The sequence below is a fragment of the Schistocerca cancellata genome, chromosome 3, assembly GCF_023864275.1.
Source record: "Schistocerca cancellata isolate TAMUIC-IGC-003103 chromosome 3, iqSchCanc2.1, whole genome shotgun sequence".
Lineage (NCBI taxonomy): Eukaryota > Metazoa > Arthropoda > Insecta > Orthoptera > Acrididae > Schistocerca > Schistocerca cancellata.
Window position 1 is genome coordinate 64,040,289 of NC_064628.1, and position 21,081 is coordinate 64,061,369.

A 21,081-nucleotide genomic window follows, 5' to 3' on the forward strand; every position below is an offset into this window, starting at 1 on the left:
AAGGCACCAGCTCAGTTATAACTCACGTATAATATGCTGAAATTTCAATGAACAATCTTAAAATAAATTTCCAAGTATAAACTGATTTCTTTCTTTTTATTTAAATTCTCCTTTTTATATATATTTTTTACCGGTTTTGTATGACTATTAAAAGATTATCATTAATGTTAGTCTGCTAAATATCTGATGAAACAGTTGCCCAGTAATCCACGGTTAACGTCCCCAGACAGATCACAGCTTTTAACCCACTTTCATTGTCAATTAGCACCGATTTCAGTATACCAAAATTAAAGTAACAATATTACAATTCAGCATAACAAAATTAAAGTTACAATATTACACATCAGCATACAAAAGTCACACGGAGTAGAGATCTGGTTGTCGGGGAGGCCATTTCACGAAACAGCTCTCCACTTCTGTATCACGGCCGATCCATCGATGCGGCAGCTCCGTGTTACGAACTTCACGATGAAAATGGGGTGGAGCCCCACCCTGCTGAATGATGAACGGAGAGTCCGATTGAAAGGTCTCTGTTGGATTCCTTTCATGTTTAATTTCTTAAATCTGTTGTCATTTATGGAATAAATTCCTCTTCTAAATGTACTGTGGCGTTTCTGACTATCTGGGAGGAGACTGAGCAGTGGAACGTGTTACTTTTACACATAAACAAGAACGATCTGTCACACTACTACACTTTAAAGCACAGTTTATATGTAATTCTTATATGTAATTCATGTCACACAGTCTCATACGGAACCTACATCCGCTTTCTTTTATATACTGTATATGATAAGATACTGTCATCCCCCTTCCCTTTTGTGTGAGAGGATGAATGAGCATATGTATTTCTAGTTGCATGCTTGAGGGTAGCAGACAAGGCTGTCTGCTAGAGAACAGTAGGACCAACGTCGGAACAGGTAGCTACGCTTCCTAAAAGCAAAGAGGTTTCTATCCTTAGTATGGTCCTGTCCGTCCGTTGTCATGTTGGTATAGGAAGCTGCCCCTCTGGCCACTTCCGTTGGTCTTTGTGAGCCACGTTCACGAAGCACGCTCGGCAGTAGAGGAGTTGCAGGGTGGCCGTGGCGAGCGTCTGAAGTGGTAAGATCTCCGGCTAAGCGCGTGTCTGTTAAGTCCTAGGACAATGGATTTCTTAAGTTCAGCCTAACTGAAAATTTAATCACTTTTATTTCGGGTTTAGGTCTAAAATATCCGATGTTATCTTAAATTGCAGCGCAGTGTAATTATCGTGTGAAGTTCAGATTATTTTTCGGTAGTTGCTTTGTTACTACTTTGTGAGTAAAGTGGAACCACGTGTTGATCAGTAACTCTAACTAAGTTCATCAATCTTAAATCCGAATGTGCGTGAGATTATAACGTCTCGTCTTGAGAATATTTTTTTAATATAGCAACTTTTCTTTATGCTTTTCTTTATGTTCAACCCACGTGGGGTGTACTTTGCGAGACCAGTACCACGTGCTTATATAACTGTTTGACCCATCAGGTTAATAGTAAGACGTTAGTAACCAGTTCAAGGTTTTTCTTTTGTCAATTGCTTTTCGATCTAATGTATTTCAATTATCAAAATTATTGTGGAGTTGTACGCTTTGTGTAAACCAAGTTGACCACGTGGAGCATGTGGTGTAATCATCAAAGTAGCCCTCAGCGACTTCACAAAGAGTTAATATGAATTTAGTATACCAGTGTGTGGTAATTACATGACGGACAGGATTGTGGTATGAACGTAATTTCTTTGGGTAAAAACTGAATCTGTTGGTTGTGGTTAATTTCTTCTTGCTTATGTTTCAATGTTCTTCGTGTGTTATTTTATGAATGGAGTGTTGTATGCAGTTTTCCAAATCTTGGCTCCATATTTTATGTGTTCCGTAAGATTACAATCTCACATTCTTTTCAATCGTAAATAAGGCACCAGCTCAGTTATAACTCACGTATAATATGCTGAAATTTCAATGAACAATCTTAAAATAAATTTCCAAGTATAAACTGATTTCTTTCTTTTTATTTAAATTCTCCTTTTTATATATATTTTTTACCGGTTTTGTATGACTATTAAAAGATTATCATTAATGTTAGTCTGCTAAATATCTGATGAAACAGTTGCCCAGTAATCCACGGTTAACGTCCCCAGACAGATCACAGCTTTTAACCCACTTTCATTGTCAATTAGCACCGATTTCAGTATACCAAAATTAAAGTAACAATATTACAATTCAGCATAACAAAATTAAAGTTACAATATTACACATCAGCATACAAAATTAAAAGTAGCAACATTACACATGGCAACCCTGCCAGGATGCGATAATACGATTGTTGAACCATTGGCTTCCAATATGCGATGATATGTTAATATTGATGATATATGTCTTTTTTGTTCTTTATAGCTGAGTACGTAAAGTGCTGTCTGTGGATTTCGTAAGTATATTGATTCCCTTCAAGGTGAAAGAAGAATTGTGGTTTGTGTAATTTACGTGGCTCTGAAATATTATTGTGGTAGTCAAATACGAGCAGCTTTTCAGCAAATGGAGAATGGAACGGAAATATGGATCCTTTTTGTAGTCTTGATTGATGTTGAGCCAAAGCCTAAAAAATTATTCTGCGTTAATACTTGTCCTAGAAAAGCGACGTTTATGTGTTTTGCTGATGCTGTGAGCATTACAGCTTACTGTTTTCGCTGGTGCGGGATGCACTGCAGCCTATATGATTTGTACTGAGGAAATTTCCCTCTTGAAGGTAGAGGATGATTAAATAATTTGATTATGGGAACGAAGGAAAGCTTGGTTTAAGGTAATAAGGATAAAGCAAAACATTTGTCATTTAAACTACAGGAGGATTCGGATCTTTTGTGTCTGTTGTAAGTTCAATATGTTAAGATGATACTGTTTTACAGAATAGAGGTGACCACAATTTTGCCATTCATGAGAAATGAATCCAGAATAACCACCACAGGCGAAATAACTGATTTGGAAGCGAAAGGTAACGTAAAGAAGGAACGAAATCGCAGCAAAATGGGTAAGAAAATGTAATATAACCTGTATAATGCAAATATTTTTAACCTTCTCAGAGTCATCTGCGTGATTAATTGTTGTGATAACGTAATTTTAGGTGAAATTTTCTTACTGTTTTATGTGTGAATACATGAGTATGATAAATGTATAATTGCGAGTCTCTTTTCAGGTGTGCGAACTGGTATAAATGTTTTGGCGTGTAAATAACCATTGTTCTTTTTACTGTGTATGTTTAAGGAAAGTTCTCCATATTTATCATGTGACAAGACGTATGCCGCGAGCGTCAAGAAGAGGACGAATTAGAACAATGTTGTAGTGGTATATACACGGTGTTGAAATAGCATTGAAGTAGCTTATTGGCTTAACTAGTAGTGGATAGAAGTAGAATATTGAGTAATGCATGTTTATGGGTAGTTAGTTTGTAGAATAGACAACAGGTGTGCATGTATGTGTGTGTAAATAACATGTGAACCCTATGCTGTCCTGACCTATACTTGCACAAGACATAATCCTATTCATTTTAGTGAATTAATAAATAGCATTTGATTTATTATGTGGGTTTAAATATTATATTGTCAGTTCATTTAAATTTTTATTTTTATACTGTCAAGTCATTTCACTTTTATTTTTTTTACATTGTCAAGTCATTTAAATTTTATTTTATATTGTCGATTCATCTAATTTTTTTATTTAAAAAAATATTAAGTCTCACTTTGTTCTTAAAAATTGTGAAAGACAATACTAAGTGGTATTATGTATGACATTGTGTAATCACATAAGGATGATGAAAAATTTCTGTGAATGCAGTTGAGAACCTGAAAGCGAACCGGCAAAACTCTTAAGAGACAGCGGGAGCAGCCGGACTAGTTGTAAACTGGCGGGTTTCCCAGCGGGACACGCTGTCATCCGGGCCACTTTGGGAGCGCGGCCGACAACAAAAGGAGAGTAAGCGGCAAACACTTTCCCTTGTACCTGGAGCTAATGGGCGGCCGCCCCGGGCGACCCTTCCTCGAGGCGATGACCTGAGATGGGCGAGCGGTCCACCAAGCGGAAATCCATCTGCTGGCAACGCACCACACGCACGCGACCGTGACGAGACGGCCGCGGTGAAACAACACAAGGGGCGTGGAGCCTTTTGACAGGTACTGCCCAGAGAAACTTGCAGACGTCAACGACGCCTATCGACATTTCCTGATGGATGCCTACTGTCAAGCGACAGTAAATCTTGGTTCGATGTTCTCTGGTCGCTAAGGGTGGCACAAAAGAAGAGCCATTAAGTGTCTTCCTTGCCCGAGAATATCAACCTGGCGTATCAAACGAGGATACCGCACGAATTTGACAATACAAACATGGAACCAAATCGAGATGTACGTGACACGAGAGAAACTTCATGAGAGGGCAGAGATGGCGGGATCGCACGCAACAGATGGACAAAAATCCCTACTGACAGCTGCGGCGACGAACCCCCCCCCCTTTCCCTTATATTGTGCCTCGGAACAGTGGAACTACTGAGTGTGTCAGTGAACAGTGATTATACGGTTCTTAGTCCAGTGCATATACGTGTGTTTCTGTCAGAGAAACTCTGACTCGTGTGTTTTGCAGGAGTTCGATTTATTGGTGTTTATTAGACTGACTCTTGTATTTTGCAGGTGTTCTATTTATCTTTTTTAGACTTTGACTCTTGTATTTTGCAGGTGTTTTATTTATAGGTGTTTTTTTGTTTTGTTTTAGATGTTGACTATTGTACTGTTTTATTTATCAATGTTTGTTTTTGTGTGATGTATTAGATTTGTGATATTTTGTTTCGTAAATTCATTGCTGTGGCATTGCTTCGTTTATCAGTCAGATAGCTTTTTATTCTCTTTGAACTGTGATCGATTAGCCTTTGCATGGGGCATATTTACTGTGAGGAACCCCTTAAGGGTAACAATCACATAATTATTGTAGTTTCAGTATAATGACACAGTGCTCATTGTTTGCTAGCTAATTGAAATATAGTAGAGTGATTAAATGAGTGCCACATAGTTATTTTAATTCTACAAATTATTAGTTTTATACGATATAGAATTTTTTTGCGATAACCACTTTGTAAAACATGTTTTTTCTCTTATCATTTTATTGCTTTTGCGAATTTTGCATTGTAATGTTCTGCTTTTTAATACTGATGTTATTTCATGTTCTTTTTTTTAATTGCTGTGGCACCTTTGCTATTTTCATAAATTTTACTTGTTAATAAACAGTCATAAATTTTCCTGTGATAAGTTGGCTCTTGCAATGAGCAAATACTGGTGAACTCCATAAGGGTAACAACCAGAAATTGTTTTCATATTAATGACACAGGAACCATTGTTTTTACTTGCTGACCGAATTAGGTCTACAATATCTTTTAAATAGGTGTCACAGATTGTTTTTTGTTTCCTCCTTGAAATTGGTAGATTCTAAAGATGTGTTGAAATTATTGTGTTTTAGCAAGTAGCTGGTGACCTTTTGCCTTTTCTTTATTTATTTTTTTTAGTTTAAGTAGGGTGTGAGAAGCCTGCTTGGGAATGTCCTAGCATGGCCAGAAAATTCCCTGCACAGTCTTTTCCCGGAGCGTTGGGGTTATGAAAGGTCTCTGTTGGATTCCTTTCATGTTTAATTTCTTAAATCTGTTGTCATTTATGGAATAAATTCCTCTTCTAAATGTACTGTGGCGTTTCTGACTATCTGGGAGGAGACTGAGCAGTGGAACGTGTTACTTTTACACATAAACAAGAACGATCTGTCACACTACTACACTTTAAAGCACAGTTTATATGTAATTCTTATATGTAATTCATGTCACACAGTCTCATACGGAACCTACATCCGCTTTCTTTTATATACTGTATATGATAAGATACTGTCATCCCCCTTCCCTTTTGTGTGAGAGGATGAATGAGCATATGTATTTCTAGTTGCATGCTTGAGGGTAGCAGACAAGGCTGTCTGCTAGAGAACAGTAGGACCAACGTCGGAACAGGTAGCTACACTTCCTAAAAGCAAAGAGGTTTCTATCCTTAGTATGGTCCTGTCCGTCCGTTGTCATGTCATGTCATGTCATGGCCACTTCCGTTGGTCTTTGTGAGCCACGCTCACGAAGCACGCTCGGCAGTAGAGGAGTTGCAGGGTGGCCGTGGCGAGCGTCTGAAGTGGTAAGATCTCCGGCTAAGCGCGTGTCTGTTAAGTCCTAGGACAATGGATTTCTTAAGTTCAGCCTAACTGAAAATTTAATCACTTTTATTTCGGGTTTAGGTCTAAAATATCCGATGTTATCTTAAATTGCAGCGCAGTGTAATTATCGTGTGAAGTTCAGATTATTTTTCGGTAGTTGCTTTGTTACTACTTTGTGAGTAAAGTGGAACCACGTGTTGATCAGTAACTCTAACTAAGTTCATCAATCTTAAATCCGAATGTGCGTGAGATTATAACGTCTCGTCTTGAGAATATTTTTTTAATATAGCAACTTTTCTTTATGCTTTTCTTTATGTTCAACCCACGTGGGGTGTACTTTGCGAGACCAGTACCACGTGCTTATATAACTGTTTGACCCATCAGGTTAATAGTAAGACGTTAGTAACCAGTTCAAGGTTTTTCTTTTGTCAATTGCTTTTCGATCTAATGTATTTCAATTATCAAAATTATTGTGGAGTTGTACGCTTTGTGTAAACCAAGTTGACCACGTGGAGCATGTGGTGTAATCATCAAAGTAGCCCTCAGCTATTCTTTTTGCGAAGACTTCACAAAGAGTTAATATGAATTTAGTATACCAGTGTGTGGTAATTACATGACGGACAGGATTGTGGTATGAACGTAATTTCTTTGGGTAAAAACTGAATCTGTTGGTTGTGGTTAATTTCTTCTTGCTTATGTTTCAATGTTCTTTGTGTGTTATTTTATGAATGGAGTGTTGTATGCAGTTTTCCAAATCTTGGCTCCATATTTTATGTGTTCCGTAAGATTACAATCTCACATTCTTTTCAATCGTAAATAAGGCACCAGCTCAGTTATAACTCACGTATAATATGCTGAAATTTCAATGAACAATCTTAAAATAAATTTCCAAGTATAAACTGTGAAAGGTCTCTGTTGGATTCCTTTCATGTTTAATTTCTTAAATCTGTTGCCATTTATGGAATAAATTCCTCTTCTAAATGTACTGTGGCGTTTCTGACTATCTGGGAGGAGACTGAGCAGTGGAACGTGTTACTTTTACACATAAACAAGAACGATCTGTCACACTACTACACTTTAAAGCACAGTTTATATGTAATTCTTATATGTAGTTCATGTCACACAGTCTCATACGGAACCTACATCCGCTTTCTTTTATATACTGTATATGATAAGATACTGTCATCCCCCTTCCTTTTGTGTGAGAGGATGAATGAACATGTGTAATATTGTAACTTTAATTTGGTATGCTGATGTGTAATATTGTTACTTTAATTTTGGTATGCTGATATCGGAGCTAATAGACAATGAAAGTGGGTTAAAAGCCGTGATCTGTCTGGGGACGTTAAACGTGGATTACTGGGCAACTGTTTCATCAGATATTTAGTCTAGGTTTAGCAAGCAGACTAACATTAATAATAATCTTTTAATAGTCATACAAAACCGGTAATATATATATATAAAAAGGATAATTTAAATAAAAAGAAAGAAATCAGTTTATATTTGGAAATTTATTTTAAGATTGTTCATTAAAATTTCAGCGTATTATGCGTGAGTTATAACTGAGCTGGTGCCTTATTTACGATTGAAAAAATGTGAGATTGTAATCTTACGGAACACATAAAATATGGACCCAAGATTGGGAGACTGGATACAACACTGCATTCATAAAATAACACACGAAGAACATTGAAACATAAGCAAGAAGAAATTAACCACAACCAACAGATTCAGTTTTTACCCAAAGAAATTACGTTCATACCACAATCCTGTCCGTCATGTAATTACCACACACTGGTATACTAAATTCATATTAACTCTTTGTGAAGTCTTCGCAAAAAGAATAGCTGGGGGCTACTTTGATGATTACACCACATGCTTCACGTGGTCAACTTGGTTTACACAAAGCGTACAACTCCACAATAATTTTGATAATTAAAATACATTAGATCGAAAAGCAATTGACAAAAGAAAAACCTTGAACTGGTTACTAACGTCTTACTATTAACCTGATGGGTCAAACAGTTATATAAGCACGTGGTACTGGTCTCGCAAAGTACACCCCACGTGGGCTGAACATAAAGAAAAGCATAAGAAAAGTTGCTATATTAAAAAAATATTCTCAAGACGAGACGTTATAATCTCACAAGCATTCGCATTTAAGATTGATGAACTTAGTTAGAGTTACTGATCAACACGTGGTTCCACTTTACTCACAAAGTAGTAACAAAGCAACTACCGCAAAATAATCTGAATTTAACACGAGAATTACACTCCGCTGCACTTTAAGATAGCATTAGATATTTTAGAGCTAAACCTGAAATCAAAGTGATTAAATTTTCAGTTAGGCTGAACTTAAGAAATCCATTGTCCTACGGACTTAACAGACACGCGCTTAGCCGGAGATCTTACCACTTCAGACGCTCGCCACGGCCACCCAGCAACTGCCTACTGCCCAGCGTGCTTCCTCGGTCTCACAAAGACCAACGGAAGTGGCCAGAGGGGCAGCTTCCTATACCAACATGACAACGGACGGACAGGACCATACTAAGGATAGAAACCTCTTTGCTTTTAGGAAGCGTAGCTACCTGTTCCGACGTTGGTCCTACTGTTCTCTAGCAGACAGCCTTGTCTGCTACCCTCAAGCATGCAACTAGAAATACATATGCTCATTCATCCTCTCACACAAAAGGGAAGGGGGATGACAGTATCTTATCATATACAGTATATAAAAGAAAGCGGATGTAGGTTCCGTATGAGACTGTGTGACATGAATTACATATAAGAATTACATATAAACTGTGCTTTAAAGTGTAGTAGTGTGACAGATCGTTCTTGTTTATGTGTAAAAGTAACACGTTCCACTGCTCAGTCTCCTCCCAGATAGTCAGAAACGCCACAGTACATTTAGAAGAGGAATTTATTCCATAAATGGCAACAGATTTAAGAAATTAAACATGAAAGGAATCCAACAGAGACCTTTCATAACCCCAACGCTCCGGGAAAAGACTGTGCAGGGAATTTTCTGGCCATGCTAGGACATTCCCAAGCAGGCTTCTCACACCCTACTTAAACCAAAAGTGTAAAAGAAAAGGCAAAAGGACACCAGCTACTTGCTAAAACACAATAATTTCAACACATCTTTAGAATCTATCAATTTCAAACAGAAAAAAAAGAACATAATCTGTGACACCTATTTAAAAGGTAGTGTAGACCTAATTCGGTCAGCAAGTAAAAACAATGATTCCTGTGTCATTAATATGAAAACAATTTCTGGTTGTTACCCTTATGGAGTTCACCAGTATTTGCTCATTGCAAGAGCCAACTGATCACAGGAAAATTTATGACTGTTTATTAACAAGTAAAATTTATGAAAATAGCAAAGGTGCCACAGCAATTAAAAAAAGAACATCAAATAACATCGGTATTAAAAAGCAGAACATAACAATGCACAATCTGCAAAAGCAACAAAATGATAAGAGAAAAAAACATGTTTTACAAAGTGGTTATCGCAAAAAAATTCTATATCGTATAAAACTAATAATTTGTAGAATTAAAATAACTATGTGGCACTCATTTAATCACTCTACTATATTTCAATTAGCTAGCAAACAATGAGCACTGTGTCATTATACTGAAACTACAATAATTATGTGATTGTTACCCTTAAGGGGTTCCTCACAGTAAATATGCCCCATGCAAAGGCTAATCGATCACAATTCAATGAGAATAAAAAGCTATCTGACTGATAAACGAAGCAATGCCACAGCAATGAATTTACGAAACAAAATATCACAAATCTAATACATCACACAAAAACAAACATTGATAAATAAAACAGTACAATAGTCAACATCTAAAACAAAAAAACACCTATAAATAAAACACCTGCAAAATACAAGAGTCAAAGTCTAAAAAAGATAAATAGAACACCTGCAAAATACAAGAGTCAGTCTAATAAACACCAATAAATCGAACTCCTGCAAAACACACGAGTCAGAGTTTCTCTGACAGAAACACACGTATATGCACTGGACTAAGAACCGTGTAATCACTGTTCACTGACACACTCAGTAGTTCCACTGTTCCGAGGCACAATATAAGGGAAAGGGGGGGGGGGGGGTTCGTCGCCGCAGCTGTCAGTAGGGATTTTTGTCCATCTGTTGCGTGCGATCCCGCCGTCTCTGCCCTCTCATGAAGTTTCTCTCGTGTCACGTACATCTCGATTTGGTTCCATGTTTGTATTGTCAAATTCGTGCGGTATCCTCGTTTGACACGCCAGGTTGATATTCTCGGGCAAGGATGACACTTAATGGCTCTTCTTTTGTGCCACCCTTAGCGACCAGAGAACATCGAACCAAGATTTACTGTCGCTTGACAGTAGGCATCCATCAGGAAATGTCGATAGGCATCGTTGACGTCTGCAAGTTTCTCTGGGCAGTACCTCCCAAAAGGCTCCACGCCCCCTTGTGTTGTTTCACCGCGGCCGTCTCGTCACGGTCGCGTGCGTGTGGTGCGTTGCCAGCAGATGGATTTCCGCGCGGTGGACCGCTCGCCCATCTCAGGTCATCGCCTCGAGGAAAGGTCGCCCGGGGCGGCCGCCCATTAGCTCCAGGTACAAGGGAAAGTGTTTGCCGCTTACTCTCCTTTTGTTGTCGGCCGCGCTCCCAAAGTGGCCCGGATGACAGCGTGTCCCGCTGGGAAACCCGCCAGTTTACAACTAGTCCGGCTGCTCCCGCTGTCTCTTAAGAGTTTTGCCGGTTCGCTTTCACGTTCTCAACTGCATTCACAGAAATTTTTCATCATCCTTATGTGATTACACAATGTCATACATAATACCACTTAGTATTGTCTTTCACAATTTTTAAGAACAAAGTGAGACTTAATATTTCTTTTTTTTTTTTTTTAAATAAAAAAAATTAGATGAATCGACAATATAAAATAAAATTTAAATGACTTGACAATGTAAAAAAAATAAAAGTGAAATGACTTGACAGTATAAAATTAAAAATTTTAATGAACTGACAATATAATATTTAAATCCACATCACTAATGTGGTTCACTTACGTTTTAATAAATCAAATGCTATTTATTAATTCACTAAAATGAATAGGATTATACCTTGTGCAAGTATAGGTCAGGACAGCATAGGGTTCACATGTTATTTACACACACATACATGCACACCTGTTGTCTATTCTACAAACTAACTACCCATAAACATGCATTACTCAATATTCTACTTCTATCCACTACTAGTTAAGCCAATAAGCTACTTCAATGCTACTTCAACAAAGTGTTTACACCACTACAACATTGTTCTAATTCGTCCTCTTCTTGACGCTCGCGGCATACGTCTTGTCACATGATAAATATGGAGAACTTTCCTTAAACATACACATTAAAAAGAACAATGGTTATTTACACGCCAAAACATTTATACCAGTTCGCACACCTGAAAAGAGACTCGCAATTATACATTTATCATACTCATATATTCACACATAAAACAGTAAGAAAATTTCACCTAAAATTACGTTATCACAACAATTAATCACGCAGATGACTCTGAGAAGGTTAAAAATGTTTGCATTATACAGGCTATATTATATTTTCTTACCCATTTTGCTGCGATTTCGTTCCTTCTTTACGTTACCTTTCGCTTCCAAATCAGTTATTTCGCCTGTGGTGGTTATTCTGGATTCATTTCTCATGAATGGCAAAATTGTGGTCACCTCTATTCTGTAAAACAGTATCATCTTAACATATTGAACTTACAACAGACACAAAAGATCCGAATCCTCCTGTAGTTTAAATGACAAATGTTTTGCTTTATCCTTATTACCTTAAACCAAGCTTTCCTTCGTTCCCATAATCAAAATTATTTAATCATCCTCTACCTTCAAGAGGGAAATTTCCTCAGTACAAATCATATAGGCTGCAGTGCATCCCGCACCAGCGAAAACAGTAAGCTGTAATGCTCACAGCATCAGCAAAACACATAAACGTCGCTTTTCTAGGACAAGTATTAACGCAGAATAATTTTTTAGGCTTTGGCTCAACATCAATCAAGACTACAAAATGGATCCATATTTCCGTTCCATTCTCCATTTGCTGAAAAGCTGCTCGTATTTGACTACCACAATAATATTTCAGAGCCACGTAAATTACACAAACCACAATTCTTCTTTCACCTTGAAGGGAATCAATATACTTACGAAATCCACAGACAGCACTTTACGTACTCAGCTATAAAGAACAAAAAAGACATATATCATCAATATTAACATATCATCGCATATTGGAAGCCCATGGTTCAACAATCGTATTATCGCATCCTGTTTTCAAGATTCCAAACTTACTCATTCCTTTCTCAGAGTTCTCCTATCTTAAAATATTCATCCAGCACGCATACTATAGTAAGAGATCCTCATTTATACTGACAGATATAGAATAGTAATAGATAGATAGTAGCACTGAAAGCAGAAAATCGGAAACAAGGCTACTAACAGCTGGGGACCTGGGTTTGCCAGACCCATAATACCCACAGATCGGATATTCCCCTGAGTTTATGCACTAATTCAGCAACGATCTTGCTTCTCTCAGGAGCGACTCCATTCAATTTACACACAAAAAAAACATAAACAGCATTTTACTCGTTCACAAAGAAACCTTTTATCTTCACGTTTGAATCAAACTAAATCCTAATTGCACAAGAAAAAAAAATTAAAACATCACTTCAATCCATCACATAGAAACATCTTTATCACTATTTTTACCAACATATTATTCAAAATGCATGTTACAAATTTAAACTAATCAATTGTCTCTCTTCACCGTCCTCTCTACTCCTCACTGCTCTTTCTACTCAATGTATGGTTTTACGTTTGACACATGGTGTAGTCCTTTTGATTTCTTCGATCGAAGAGTTTCCACTTCTATGGCGTTTTTATGGGGAATCTTCCTTATCCGATACGGGCCGTTAAAGAGATTAAAAAATTTCTTGCAGACACCTGACCGTTTGTTAGACAGCTTGTGTGATCTGATAAGAACTTTTTGTCCTACATGAAACACTGTTTTTCTCACGTGTTTCTTATACGCCTTGACTCTGGCTTCTGCTGCACGCTTGATGTTGCGTAAAGCTAAGTCAACAATTGCGTTCCGGCGTAGTCTCGGCTCTAGTGGCCAAGGCACCACCTCTTTGAATTTGCTTGGGGGCTCCTTGTTTTTTAGCACAGTGATTGGCGGAAGCTTTGTTGACGTATTAGGCAACTCATTAATTATGTTCTGAAATCCTTTTAGGTGTATGTCCCACGATCGGTGATCACGACTGCAGTATAACCTACATAATTTTCCTAATTCACGCATAATACGCTCACTGGGGTTCGAGCTGGGGTGAAAGAGAGATATATATATAGGTTTAATTCTTCTTCTTCGAAGCATCCGCTGCCAGTATTGCGATCTAAATTGTGGTCCATTATCCGAGATAACCCTTTTCACGCTCCCAACTTCATGCAGAAACTGCTTTGCAAATGCAGTTGCCACTGCCCTTCCTGTGGCTCGCTTCAACGGAGTCAGACACACAAACTTGGAGGTTAGCTCCACCGCTACAAAAACATATGCAAAACCTGCTTTAGATCTTATTAGTGGCCCAAATAGATCCACGGCCGCGAGGTCACAAAGTTTTCTTGGTATTATCGGGTGCAATGATGCAGCATAAGTCACTGTGGCCGCCTTTGCTCGCTGACAAGGTCCGCACACTCTAAGTACACCACGAATACGCCGTAGCATGTTATTAAAATAGCATGTCTCTTTCAGTTTTTCACAACATTTCTGTGCTCCGAAGTGACCATAACTCAAGTGTATGTACCATATAATTTTGTTTACGAGTTCCTCCGGAATCACCAACACCCATCTGGAGTCGTCCGGGGCTCGTTTCTTGAATAATATTCTATTGCGCACTAAGTAGTACTGGCGTATTCCTACATTCTCCTTGTCCTCCCACTTCGTCTTTATATCTTTCAGTACAGCGTCCTTATCCTGTTCGTCCGCTATACTCCCTAAAGAGGTGGTAACAAAATTCTCGAACGCTACATTCTGTAAGTATAGGATGCTAAAATTATTTTCACCCAGTTCCCTTTCTTCTGTGTGAACCAAACCTATAGGAATGCGCGATAGAGCGTCAGCAATTACATTTTTTTGTCCAGGAATGTATTCTACAGTGAAGTTATATTCCTGTAGGTATAGTGCCCAGCGTCCTAGTCTCCCATGCGTGATTTTTGTGCTCATAAGAAATTGGAGTGCACGATGGTCAGTGTACACCTTGGTGGTCCTCCCAAATAAAAAATACCTAAATTTTGAGAATGCCCAAACTATCGCGAGTGCTTCGAGTTCCGTCACAGAATAATTTTTTTTACATCGAGAGAGCACCCTGCTCCCAAACGAGATTGTTTTCCAAGTTGTAATATCATCATTTCCTTCCGTTTGAAACAGTACCGCACCTAATCCTGACAAGGAACTGTCCGTCATTAAACAGAATTCTTGTGTCAGGTCGGGATGCACGAGGATGGGAGCCTCTACCAATGCCTTTTTCAATTTATAAAATTCATCCTGTGCCTCTTGATCCCAGACCCACAAAGCGTTCTTCCCTGTTAGTCCACATAGACGGGGTGTACCAAGTACACAAAAATTTATAAATCGCTTATAAAAGTTACACAGGCCTAAGAATGCGCGCAACTGTTTTTTATTTGTCGGCATTGCACACTCCGCTATCGCCGCAATTTTCTCCGGGTCAGGTTGTATTCCATTTGCTGAGACAATATGGCCTAAGAATTTTATGTTCTCTCGTCCGAACTGTGACTTATCTAAGTTGACTGTTACACCTGCCTTCTCAAAAACATCCAGTAGTCTGTTCAGAACGTCATTATGGTCCTCCCACGACTTTTCCGCAATTAATATGTCATCCACGTAAATTGTCACTCGCTGTTTCAAATCATCAGGTAAAATGCTATTTAATCCCCTTATAAAAGCAGCTGATGAGACATTTAGTCCGAACGGGAGGCGCCGGAATTGGAAACAATTTCCGTAACACAGGAACGCAGTATATAATCTGCAAGATGGGTGTAGCACGATTTGCCAAAAACTCGAACGGAGGTCGACAGATGATAGTACCTTTACCCCGTGGAAACGTTGTAAGAGTTCCTCAAGGCTCTCAGGCCTGTCCGTTTCCGACATAATAATTGTGTTTATCTGTCTCGAGTCTAGCACCAAACGAACCGAGTTGTCGCGTTTTGGCACGACAAGCAAGGGTGAGTTGTACGAGCTTACTGCCCGCTCAATTATTCCTTGTTCTAACATCTTGTTTATTTCCTTCTCCACCTGGGCTTTATATGCCACGGGAATAGGGTATGGTCTAACAGAAAACTTCTGATGTTCACGTACCCTGAATTGGTAAGTAAAACCCTTAATCGCCCCGGGAGTCTCAGAAAATACCCGTTCATGATTCCTAAGTAGGCAATACAATTTCTCCTTTTCCCTGTCCGTGGTTCTGACACCCGCGATGCTCTTTCTCAGTGCATCAGCAAAAGCAACATCTTTTCCCTGCTCACCAGACGTAGAGCACGACTCACTTACGTAGTTCACGAGTAGCTCCAGTCTGGGTTGCGACTCGGTTTGAGTTTGAAATTTTAGGCAACTAATTTCTGATTCGGCACGTAATATGCATTCATCAAATACTAAATTAATTGGCTGATCCCCAACATGAACTGTCATTACTCCTCCACCCATGTCAATTACTGCATGGTGGGCATTCATGAAGTCGTTTCCTAAAATCATTGCCACATTCAGCATTGGGAGCACAAAGAAATTGTACTCAAACTCTCTTCCCTGGCAGGTAAAATTAAGCCGAGTCTGCCTTCGGATTTCTATGCTCTTACCGTAGATTGCGCCCTTCACCTTTATTCCTCGCACTTGAAAAACGGGCCAAGTCCCAGTCCCTTCGCATTTTTGAAATGCTGCCTCGCTCACTATCGAGAAAGGGCTTCCAGTGTCAATGATACACTTAAAACATATTTCGTTTACTGCAACTGTCACGACTGGATTTATGCCAGAAATTTTAGCACTCGTAGTTTCTTGCAACAAATCCTCTCTAATATCTTCCCTCTCTATATACCGTATGCAGTCCTTTGCCATGTCGCTCATTTGTTCCGATTGGGCGCCTTCTGCGCTGATCGTTTGTCATTGCCGGTTTTGTTCATTTCCATTTGCTGGATTATGTCTAGGGTTAGCCGGCCGAATTTCAACATCATGAGGTGCTCCGCCTACAGTCCTATTCCCACCGTGTTCACCGTGATATCGATTCTGATTGCCGTAACTGTTCCGTTCACGATTCTGTCTACGTCCTCGATCATTTCTGTTGTTCCACCTGTGTTCGCGACTGTCACCCCAGTTTCTATACGGCCGGTCCCGATTATTGTTCCGTTCGCGTCGCGACGACCAGTCACGCCGTTGATTAGTACTACGGCCACGACTGCGATCGCGCTGCTGTGCCCCGTAATAACTTTGTGCCTGATTAGGCGGGCATTCTGCTGTATTATATTCCAAATCTTGGAGAAGTGTTTTAAACGTTTCCACGTCCTCTTTGCATCGTCCCGCAAGAATGACGTGCCGCAAGTGCATCGGCAATTTGGTGATGCATATCCTAATTAGTTCCGCAGGCCCGTATGGGTCGTATAAAAATTGATTTGCCTGCAGCATGTGGTCGAATAGACGTGCAGGGCTGCCGAAACCGGACTGGTTCAAATTTGGCAGCATAATTATGCCATGTTTGACCCTATCTTGTGCCGCTTCCGACCAATAGGCGGACAGAAAGGCTTGTCGAAACTCCCGAGTGGAGTTGCAGTGACGCGCTGCCGACCTCATGCGAATCGCCGGTTCGCCTTCCAAATAGCCACACATATATTCTATCTTATGTGAACTTGCCCAGTCGGGAGGAAGACAGAACTCAAATTGCTCGAGCCATGCTCGTGGATGTATTCCTTTTTGCGAATTTCGGAATATCTCAAACTTTCTCACCGTAAGGAAATGTTTGAAATCAAATCCCCGCATTTCCTCCTGGCGAGGCCGTTGAATGTTTCTATTATTCTCATGTCTGCCCCTCAAATTACATTCTTCCCTGTCGTCAAAATCTCCCTCGTGGCCGGAGTCCCTCTCTGCACTGTTCGTACGGCTATTTTTAGTGCTATTGGCGAGTTCGGAATCACACGCCATGCGGTTTTCCAGATGCGCCACGCGTTCTTGTAATTCGCCTGTTACAGCTTTGTGTTGTCTGTTCACTTCAAACTGTCCCTTCTGAAATCTAAGAAGCGAACGCACTTCTTCGGTCTCTGCGGCCGCTACCGGTGTAGTATTGTTCTCGCTTTCCGTCAGCTTCATCGTGCCTACAGTGTCCGCTAATGCCGCAATCTTATCATCAATTTGTCTCTCGTCCTCCGCCCCAGTCTGCTTCAATTGTTCTATTTGCTGTTCCAACGCGTGGATCGCTAAACTGTTGTCCACTATTGTGTTGCTAACGGACGTGGGACAATGCGTTTCCGCCTCTTGGACACTCGACAGTACCTGCTGGTGTTCCCTTTGGCATTCTTCCCTCAGCTCTTGGAAATTCCTAAGTAGCCGTTCTTCGCTTTCTTTAGATTCGGTATCGCCCCTACGCTTGCTCTGTTCTAAAGCTTGCAGACGATCATCGATTTGTTCAAATGTACGGCCTAATTCTTTCATAATATCACTTTTTATCTCACTTGCCAGATTGTTTATTCTTTGTGAGATATCATCGGACACTCTCTGCATCGACTTGTCGACTTTATTTGTCTGCTGGATTAGTTTTTCGTCTATTTGTTCGCCTAGCTCCCGGATCGATTTTTCGGATGATTCTTTTTGTTCTCGGAACGATTTTTCAAATGATTCTTTATTTTGTTGCAATAAGGCTTTCATGAGTTCTGCCAAATCAATTTGGTTAGTTGGAGGCAAATTAATTTGTGGCTCTGATGTGAGCCCGTTCGTGCTGTTTTGCATTTCGTCTGAAGTATTCCCCATTGCATTTTCGGAGCCGCCCGACGCGTTAATATTGGAAATCAAATTATCCCCTTGGTCCATGTTGCTTAAGTTGTTGGACCGCTTACTTTTAGCTTGGTTACGTGTTTGCATTAGTGCAATTTATAACCGGTATGCGACACACTAATCAAAATAAATGTGTCCCACAAAAATTACGACAGTCACACGAAAGATACCCAACCTAGTACGCACTTTTTCACACGCAAAACCAATTTTTATCTTAGATCGAAACAGTGGAATTTACAAGCAAGAATAAAAAACATACAGACATATAAAACACACAAGTATAAAAAATAAAACAAGACAAACAACGCAACGCCGATCAACAACGCCGTGAATCTTTTGAAAGTCTGCTCGGAAACAACGCAGAAGTTGTTTGAGCGCTGTAGGGAAAAAAATTAAGATTATAACACGCTCGCAATCTAACATTTCAGAGACTCCAGAGTCTAGCGGAATCACAGAACAGGGTCGCCATGTGTAATATTGTAACTTTAATTTGGTATGCTGATGTGTAATATTGTTACTTTAATTTTGGTATGCTGATATCGGAGCTAATAGACAATGAAAGTGGGCTAAAAGCCGTGATCTGTCTGGGGACGTTAAACGTGGATTACTGGGCAACTGTTTCATCAGATATTTAGTCTAGGTTTAGCAAGCAGACTAACATTAATAATAATCTTTTAATAGTCATACAAAACCGGTAATATATATATATAAAAAGGATAATTTAAATAAAAAGAAAGAAATCAGTTTATATTTGGAAATTTATTTTAAGATTGTTCATTAAAATTTCAGCGTATTATGCGTGAGTTATAACTGAGCTGGTGCCTTATTTACGATTGAAAAAATGTGAGATTGTAATCTTACGGAACACATAAAATATGGACCCAAGATTGGGAGACTGGATACAACACTGCATTCATAAAATAACACACGAAGAACATTGAAACATAAGCAAGAAGAAATTAACCACAACCAACAGATTCAGTTTTTACCCAAAGAAATTACGTTCATACCACAATCCTGTCCGTCATGTAATTACCACACACTGGTATACTAAATTCATATTAACTCTTTGTGAAGTCTTCGCAAAAAGAATAGCTGGGGGCTACTTTGATGATTACACCACATGCTTCACGTGGTCAACTTGGTTTACACAAAGCGTACAACTCCACAATAATTTTGATAATTAAAATACATTAGATCGAAAAGCAATTGACAAAAGAAAAACCTTGAACTGGTTACTAACGTCTTACTATTAACCTGATGGGTCAAACAGTTATATAAGCACGTGGTACTGGTCTCGCAAAGTACACCCCACGTGGGTTGAACATAAAGAAAAGCATAAAGAAAAGTTGCTATATTAAAAAAATATTCTCAAGACGAGACGTTATAATCTCACAAGCATTCGCATTTAAGATTGATGAACTTAGTTAGAGTTACTGATCAACACGTGGTTCCACTTTACTCACAAAGTAGTAACAAAGCAACTACCGCAAAATAATCTGAATTTAACACGAGAATTACACTCCGCTGCACTTTAAGATAGCATTAGATATTTTAGAGCTAAACCTGAAATCAAAGTGATTAAATTTTCAGTTAGGCTGAACTTAAGAAATCCATTGTCCTACGGACTTAACAGACACGCGCTTAGCCGGAGATCTTACCACTTCAGACGCTCGCCACGGCCACCCAGCAACTGCCTACTGCCCAGCGTGCTTCCTCGGTCTCACAAAGACCAACGGAAGTGGCCAGAGGGGCAGCTTCCTATACCAACATGACAACGGACGGACAGGACCATACTAAGGATAGAAACCTCTTTGCTTTTAGGAAGCGTAGCTACCTGTTCCGACGTTGGTCCTACTGTTCTCTAGCAGACAGCCTTGTCTGCTACCCTCAAGCATGCAACTAGAAATACATATGCTCATTCATCCTCTCACACAAAAGGGAAGGGGGATGACAGTATCTTATCATATACAGTATATAAAAGAAAGCGGATGTAGGTTCCGTATGAGACTGTGTGACATGAATTACATATAAGAATTACATATAAACTGTGCTTTAAAGTGTAGTAGTGTGACAGATCGTTCTTGTTTATGTGTAAAAGTAACACGTTCCACTGCTCAGTCTCCTCCCAGATAGTCAGAAACGCCACAGTACATTTAGAAGAGGAATTTATTCCATAAATGGCAACAGATTTAAGAAATTAAACATGAAAGGAATCCAACAGAGACCTTTCAACTGATTTCTTTCTTTTTATTTAAATTCTCCTTTTTATATATATATTTTTTACCGGTTTTGTATGACTATTAAAAGATTATCATTAATGTTAGTCTGCTAAATATCTGATGAAACAGTTGCCCAGTAATCCACGGTTAACGTCCCCAGACAGATCACAGCTTTTAACCCACTTTCATTGTCAATTAGCACCGATTTCAGTATACCAAAATTAAAGTAACAATATTACAATTCAGCATAACAAAATTAAAGTTACAATATTACACATCAGCATACAAAATTAAAAGTAGCAACATTACACGATTAAATTTGAGGCAACCGCCATTGCTGCAACATTTCCAAATAGGAATATCCAGTGACAGTGCTCTCGACGAAGAAGAATGGCCCGTACAGTTTTCGACGTGACAACGCACAAGAAACATTTACCTTTGAGGAATCACGCTCAAATTCAGTGCATTCGTGAGGATTCTTTGTACCCCAGGTTCGACAGTTATGCCTGTTCACTTTCCCATTAGT